At 58.0% G+C, this 7,201-nt stretch overlaps 1 pseudogene; it reads right to left on the reverse strand.

Annotated features, from left to right (window-relative positions):
* Positions 1–6,050: 6,050 nt before the first annotated feature.
* LOC147702980 (18S ribosomal RNA) lies at positions 6,051–6,985 on the reverse strand (annotated as a pseudogene; the record flags this gene model as incomplete).
* Positions 6,986–7,201: the final 216 nt, after the last annotated feature.

The raw sequence follows: 7,201 nt of genomic DNA on the forward strand, positions 1-7,201 counted from the left end.
CACGTTACATGTGAGTAAGGTGAGGGAAAGTGCATAACCCTCGTCCTGAAGAAGGAGGCTGTGCCCTCCGAAACATGTTGACACTTTCACAGTGGTTTCAGATACCTTAACTCGTATCTACCCAACCACGCTCTGCACTTTTTTAACAATACCAGCCGGAGACTAATAAAAATTCTGTTTTTCTCCCACGTGCCAGGTATTTTTTAACTTTTTTCACTTTTTTTCACCTCACCTCACTCACACTTTGGTTATATATACACACAACCCCCACACATAGTTCACTTTCAAGTGCTCCTGCGCACTCGCTAGTCGTAGCACGCCGCATCCCGTAGAGGGGTGCGAAGGCCCCGATGATGAAGCATGACACCAAGGGGCCTGTTGGTGTGTGAGGGGCATTTAAACAACACTGTGTGTCTCCCCATCACTTTTGGGATCACCACCTCGAGTGGATTCCACTTTGTTTACTTGAACATAATAGTGGACCAGCTGGAAACGGGCGTTACGTGTGCCCTTCCAGGCTCGTCTCACCAACTGGGACTAGGTCGTCTCCGGGATCTCCCTACCAATGTCCTCCTCCCAGCGGTTCCTCAAAGTGGTGAGAGGAGCCAATCCCTCGCTAATCAACCTGCCGTAAAGGCAAGTGACCGCCTTCACCGTACCCGCCGACATCATTACGTACTGGCACACTTGAGATAAGTGGGGTTCCTCCTGCCCGTTCTTCCAGTGTGCCTGGATCGCCCGCACAATGGCCGAGTGCAGCAGGAAGTCACCCCGGGGGATCCCGAAGCGGTCAATGAGATCCTGAAAGGACAAGAGCGCCCCGTCCTCGTACAGATCACCAACAAGCTGTAAACCGGAATCCTCCCAGGCCGCCAAACGTGACCAATCCCCTCCAGCATCCCCAACGGTATTTCAGGCGCATATGGTGTTCTCAGTTGGCCTCGGGCGTGGGCCCGATTCCAACACAGGCGGACAGTCCGCTCCTCCATCGACAAGTCCCGCAGGACTAAACGTTGTCGCAGCGCTATAAAGGAGAGAACATGCCTGGCCATACCCGTCCCCCTTCCGTCTTCCGGGCCCCGGAATTCCCTGGCGATCTCCTGGGTGAAGGTCTGGAGCTGCGCCGCCAGATAATACTTTTCAAAGTCCGGCACAGCGAGCCCCCCCTCGTCTTTCGGCCTCATCAAGGTGTTGAGGGCCACCCGCCGTCGGCCCGATCCCCAGAGGAATCCGACCACCATTGAGCGTAACTGACGAAACGTGGCCGGCGGGACCCAGATCGGTAGAGTCCGGAAGTAGTACAATAACCGGGGAAGCGCCACCATTTTGAGCAGGGCGATACGTCCCGCCACCGAAAGCGGCAGTGTGGCCCAAAAGTCCATGCAACCTCGGAGTGCTCGAATGCAGCGGGCAATGTTCCCATCTAGGAGGTCGGGTTGGTCGTGGTAAACAAATACCCCAAGGTACTTAAAGCAGTCGGGCTCCCATCTAATCTCCCTACTTAGCGTAGGGGCGGGGGTACCCCTGCGTACCGGAAAAAGACAGGTCTTGGACCAATTCACTCGGAGGCCCGAAACCTCTCCGAACTCCGTGAGCGCCCACTCCGCTCCACGTAAAGCGTCGATCGGGTCCTCTAGGAAGAGCAGCAGGTCGTCTGCATATAGCGAGACGTAATGCGGGCCCGCAGACGACCACAAGCTCGTATAGTGGGCTCCCGATCGAAGGTGCAGCGCCAGTGGCTCGACCGCCAGCGCAAAAAGAAGTGGGGACAATGAGCACCCTTGCCGCGTGCCTCGTTCTACCTGATACCGCGATGAAATCAATGGGCCCGCTCGGACCCTGGCCGAAGCAGAGGCATAAAGAACCGCGGTCCATCTGACAAATCCCTCCCCGAGGCCGAATCTCCGTAACACCGTGCAGAGGTAGTCCCACTCCAGGCTATCAAAAGCCTTCTCTAGGTCCACCGACAAGACTACCGGGGACGGGGCATCCACAAATGGTTCCCCTAGCAATCGGAACAACCTACGGATATTCATAGTCGTGTTCCGCCGTGGGATGAAACCGGCCTGATCCTCATGCACCAGGGAACTCATGTGTCCCAGCAACCTCGATGCCAAGATGCTGCTCAGAATTTTGTAGTCCACTGTCAACATCGACAGGGGACGGTAGGATCCCGGGTCCGATGAATACCGGCCCGGTTTGAGGAGAGGAACCACCAACGCCTCACACATCGAGCTCGGGAGTCGCCCCAGCCTCTTCGCCTCCTTGTAGACCACCACTAATCGAGGGGCCAGGAGGTCAGCGTAAGCTGCATAAAACTCCACTGGTAAGCCATCCAGGCCCGGGGTCTTGTTTCTCGCCATCCGTTTAATGGCCCCGCGGATCTCCCCTAATTCAATGTCGGATCCCAGGGTTTTCGCCACTTCCTGCTCCACTGTGCGGAGCTCCAGTGGGCGAAGATAATTATCAAGTCGGTCAGGGTCGCGTGCGGAGCGACTGCGGTACAAACATTCATAGTAATGCCGGAAGCAACTAAGAATCTCCGGTTGGGTGCATACCTCGGTTCCGTCTGTCCCACGCATATTTGTCGTCGTTTGGGACTGGCGCGTAGGGTTGGCCAACCACGCCAACAACGCACTCGACCTGTCACCCTCCGCGATAGACCGGACCGTATAGGCCTTATAATCAAAACAGCGGAGCCGTTCGACCTCTGCCGCTACTTTTTCCCTTGCCTCCGCCGTTTGTGCTTGCAATTCCGGGTGTCCGGGGCGGCGAATTTCAAGCTCGCCGAGTTCCCGGTCCGCTGTGTCTAATTCAGCCAGGATGACGCGCCTCATGCCCACCTTCTTAGAGATACAGTAACCCCTCACCACTACCTTAAAAGCATCCCATTCTAACGCCCTAGTGCTCGCGGAGCCGCTGTTGGACGCAAAATAATCCGATATTCTCTCCCCCAGATCCGCTTTGAAGACACTGTCCTCGAGGATCTCGGGTCGCAATTTCCAGGTGGGCACCGCCGGTGCCCCGGGAAACCAGCGAAGGTCCAGCAGGAGGGGGTTATGGTCCGAGATGGTCCTAGATAAGTACTCCGATCGGACCGCTGCCGAAACCAGTTCGGGCGATCCAAGAAAGCCATCTAGTCTGACATGCAACTCATGGAGTCTCGAGAAATATGAATAATCCCTAGACGCGGGGTGATGCGCCCTCCAAATGTCCGTCAAACCCCAGCGGGTTTGCCAATCCTGACGACCCTTAGCCGTGCGACGGACCGGGGAATCGGGAAGCGGGGGATGCGAGCGGTCTATGTCCACATCCACTACGGAGTTAAAGTCTCCCCCAAGCAGGAGGGGCCCGGAGAAGAAGTGGGCCAACGAGCCCGATAACCTGGAAAGGAAGGCAGTCTGGTCCACATTAGGAGCGTATACACAACAAACGTTCAGGTCCCTCCCCCCTAGAGTGCCCGAGATGGCCACGAACCGCCCCTCCGGATCTAACACTGTCCTCGTGACTTGGAAGGGGACCCCTGCTCTGATCCATATTAGCGCCCCCCTGGCATAAGCGGAGTACGACGTGGAAAAGACCTGCCCCCGCCATCTACGCTGAAGCGCCGCCCCTTCCGCCTTGTTCAGATGAGTTTCCTGCAGCAGCGCCATTTGCACTCCCCTACGCACTAAATAAGCGTGGACCTTGTGGCGCCTGGACATAGTGTGAAGCCCCCTTACGTTCCAAGTAACACATTTCAAGTTAGCAACATCAGCCATTGTCCCAGATTGTTCTTGCACAGTCCCCCATCCGGGTCCCCACAAAGAAAAGACATCAATCCTCCCAGCGCTGATGGCGGCCATTTTCCCCAACCAAAACCAAACGACCCAAAAACCAGCCAAACCCCCACCCACCCACCCCAGGACAGGACCCAAACTGCACCACCTAGATCCCATCCAAACCTCGTCTTTCATCAACCCAAGAACCCCCACTAATCCTACGGTCGCCACCGTAGGAAGGCCTTATGGGCCAGGTGCGGGCTGGGCGGAGGCAGTGGGCCCTCGTCGCTCAGGCCCCCAGGACTATAACAAGCCCCAACCAGTGCCAAAAACTTCTCGGGGCAAAAGCAGAGGCCCCCCAACCCTCCTTCCCTTTTTGTCAGCCTCAAAGGACGGCAACCGCCTCCCCCCTGCCGGGCCCCCACCCAAAACAAGTCAGCATACCGATTTCGGTGTGATCACCGGTGTATGGGTACTATCGGCCACTGAGTACTCCGAGTCCGATGGTGCTCCTTCTGCACCCGGGTTCTCTTCCTCCTCGATGGCTTCATCCCGTGCCCCCGACAACTCCGACAATACTTCCAGCACTCCCCTCCGCTCTGATGATGTCTCCGCAGTCGAGGGCCCTCCCGTGCGGCCGCGGCGATTTCTGACCCTCTTGGATCGCCGCCTTTGTTCCGGCTCATCTGCCTGTTGGTACGAGGAGCCAAAGCCATCTTTCCCTGTCCTGTAGAGCTCGAGCCAGACACAGACATCCTCCGGGGTGTCGAAGAACTGGGTTTTGTCATCGACAATGATGCGGAGCCTTGCAGGGTAGAGGAGTGAATACTGAATGCCCTCGCTCCTGAGCTCGCGCTTAACCGCTAGGAAGGAGAACCGCTTGCGTTGAGTCTCGTAGGTGTAATCTGGGAAGATGTTCACCTGACTGTTCGCTACTTTGAACGGGCCATTGTGTCTGGCTGCATTGAGGATTAAGTCTCTGTCTCGAAAATGCAGCAACCGCGCTACCACCGGTCTCGGGGTGCGTCCCTGTTGTGGGGGCCGTGCTGGGACTCTGTGGGCACGCTCCAAAGTGTAGAAGGAGGACAGTCCTTCTGGGACCACCGTGTCCCGGAGCCAGGTCTCCAAGTATGTCACCATGTCGCCATCCTCGATCTTTTCCGGCAGGCCCACCACTCGGATGTTGTTCCTCCTGTTGCGGCCTTCCGCATCCTCCGCCCTCTGTTCCAGGGTCGCAATTCGGGATAGGGCGTCCTTCATCGTCGCAGCCAAGGTTCGCTGCGCCGGCTCCAAAGTTTTCACCGTGCTCTCCACCTCCTTGACCCGGTCTGAAAGTTTGCCATGGTCCGCTCTGAGGAGGCCCAGGCTCGTCGCCACCTGAGCAATGTCCTGTTGGAGGGCCGATCTCGTGGTCTCTATCGCCTCTAGGACACGGTCAAACTGGTGTTGCATCGGCGCGCCACCAGAACTTTTTGGGTCCCCATGCTCCTCTTTGTCCTGGGCTTCAGAGTCCGAGGCGGTCTGGGTGGATCCCTTGGCTCCTCTAGGTTTCCCCATGCCTCCAGGGGCACTCCGCGAGGGTCCCGGAGTAGGCGTCTCCGCGTGCAGGTGTCGACCACGACCTTCCCGGGTACTTGTCCTCAATTCGGGTACGGGCGACCTCCTTCTCCAGGGCCTGAGGAGACTCCGCCGCTTCGGCTCACGCCACCGCCACGGCGTCCGAGGGCACCGATGAGGGGGCGGAGACAACCGTCGTCGGGTCGGGCAGGCCCGCTCACCCACTATGGCCCCGGGGTGAGGGCCACCAACTCCCTCGGATGATTTGTGGCGCCAGAGTGTCGCGCCTCCCATGGAAGTGAACTGGCCAGGAAGACGTAGCCAGTTGCGGAGTCGCGAGGCGGGCCACCGCTTGAATCACAGGGCGTCCGCTCCCGGTGCCCTCTATAGCGTGGGCATCCGCCCGGCCATCCAACCGAGTGCAAATCCGTTGCAAAAAGTCCAATCCAGTAAATGTCTAGTGCCCGGGACAGCCGGGGATGGCGAAGCCGGGCGCCAGTCACTGCCCGCGCCACTTCTCCAAGTCAGTGGGTCCGACCCGGGGGACAAAGGAGTCCGGGCGCCATGTTGGGTCGCACTCCGTAACTCCGCAAACTTCGGTTTTACTCCGGAGCAACCCTCGTCCGAGCTCCACTAGGGGTCCCGGCAGGTCTTTGGCAGCACACTCAGCAGAATGCGGGGTCTGGGGTGCCCCGCAGCCTCCGATTTTCAGGACAATCCCGGGCTTAGTCCCGGAGCCGAGCTCTCAGGCGACCATCGCCATCGGCGCCCAAGCCACGCCCCCCCCCCGGCCGTCCCTCTTAATCGTGGCCCCAGTTCCGAAAACCAACAAAATAGAACCGGAGTCCTATTCCATTATTCCTAGCTGAAGTATTCAGGCGACCGGCCTGCTTTGAACACTTTTTTCAAAGTAAACGCTTCGGACCCCCAGGACACTCAGTCAAGAGCATCAAGGGGGCGCCGAGAGGCAGGGGCTGGGACAGGCGGTAGCTCGCCTCGCGGCAGACCGCCAGTTCGATCCCAAGATCCAACTACGAGCTTTTTAACTGCAGCAACTTTAATATACGCTATTGGAGCTGGAATTACCGCAGCTGCTGGCACCAGACTTGCCCTCCAATGGATCCTCGTTAAAGGATTTAAAGTGTACTCATTCCAATTACAGGGCCTTGAAAGAGTCCTGTATTGTTATTTTTCGTCACTACCTCCCCGAGTCGGGAGTGGGTAATTTGCGCGCCTGCTGCCTTCCTTGGATGTGGTAGCCGTTTCTCAGGCTCCCTCTCCGGAATCGAACCCTGATTCCCCGTTACCTGTGGTCACCATGGTAGGCACAGAAAGTACCATCGAAAGTTGATAGGGCAGACATCCGAATGTATCGTCGCCGTCACGGGGACGTGCGATTGGCCCAAGGTTATCTAGAGTCACTAAAGCGGCCGGGCAAGCCCGGATTGGTCTTGGTCTGATAAATGCACGCATCCCGGGAGGTCAGCGCTCGTCGGCATGTATTAGCTCTAGAATTACCCCACTTATCCAAGTAACAGATGGAGCGATCAAAGGAACCATAACTGATTTAATGAGCCATTCGCAGTTTCACTGTACCGGCCGTGTGTACTTACACGTGCATGGCTTATTCTTTGAGACAAGCATATGCTACTGGCAGGATCAACCAGGTAGCCGCACCTCACGACGGAGTGGGAGCCGCGTGCCCATCTCCCCGACCGGCCACCTTCGCGCGCCCCTCCGTCTCTTGGGAGCCTGTCTGGGGAAGGAGCTCGCGAGGGCTCGCCGGAGGGGTGCGGAGAGGGTGCTATCGCATGGGCACCAGCAGGCCCAGCCGTCTCCCCCGGGAGGGAGAGGCGGGCCGAGGCGCAGCCTGAGCGAGACGC

Source organism: Lissotriton vulgaris, chromosome 7 (assembly GCF_964263255.1).
Source record: "Lissotriton vulgaris chromosome 7, aLisVul1.2, whole genome shotgun sequence".
Taxonomy (NCBI): domain Eukaryota; kingdom Metazoa; phylum Chordata; class Amphibia; order Caudata; family Salamandridae; genus Lissotriton; species Lissotriton vulgaris.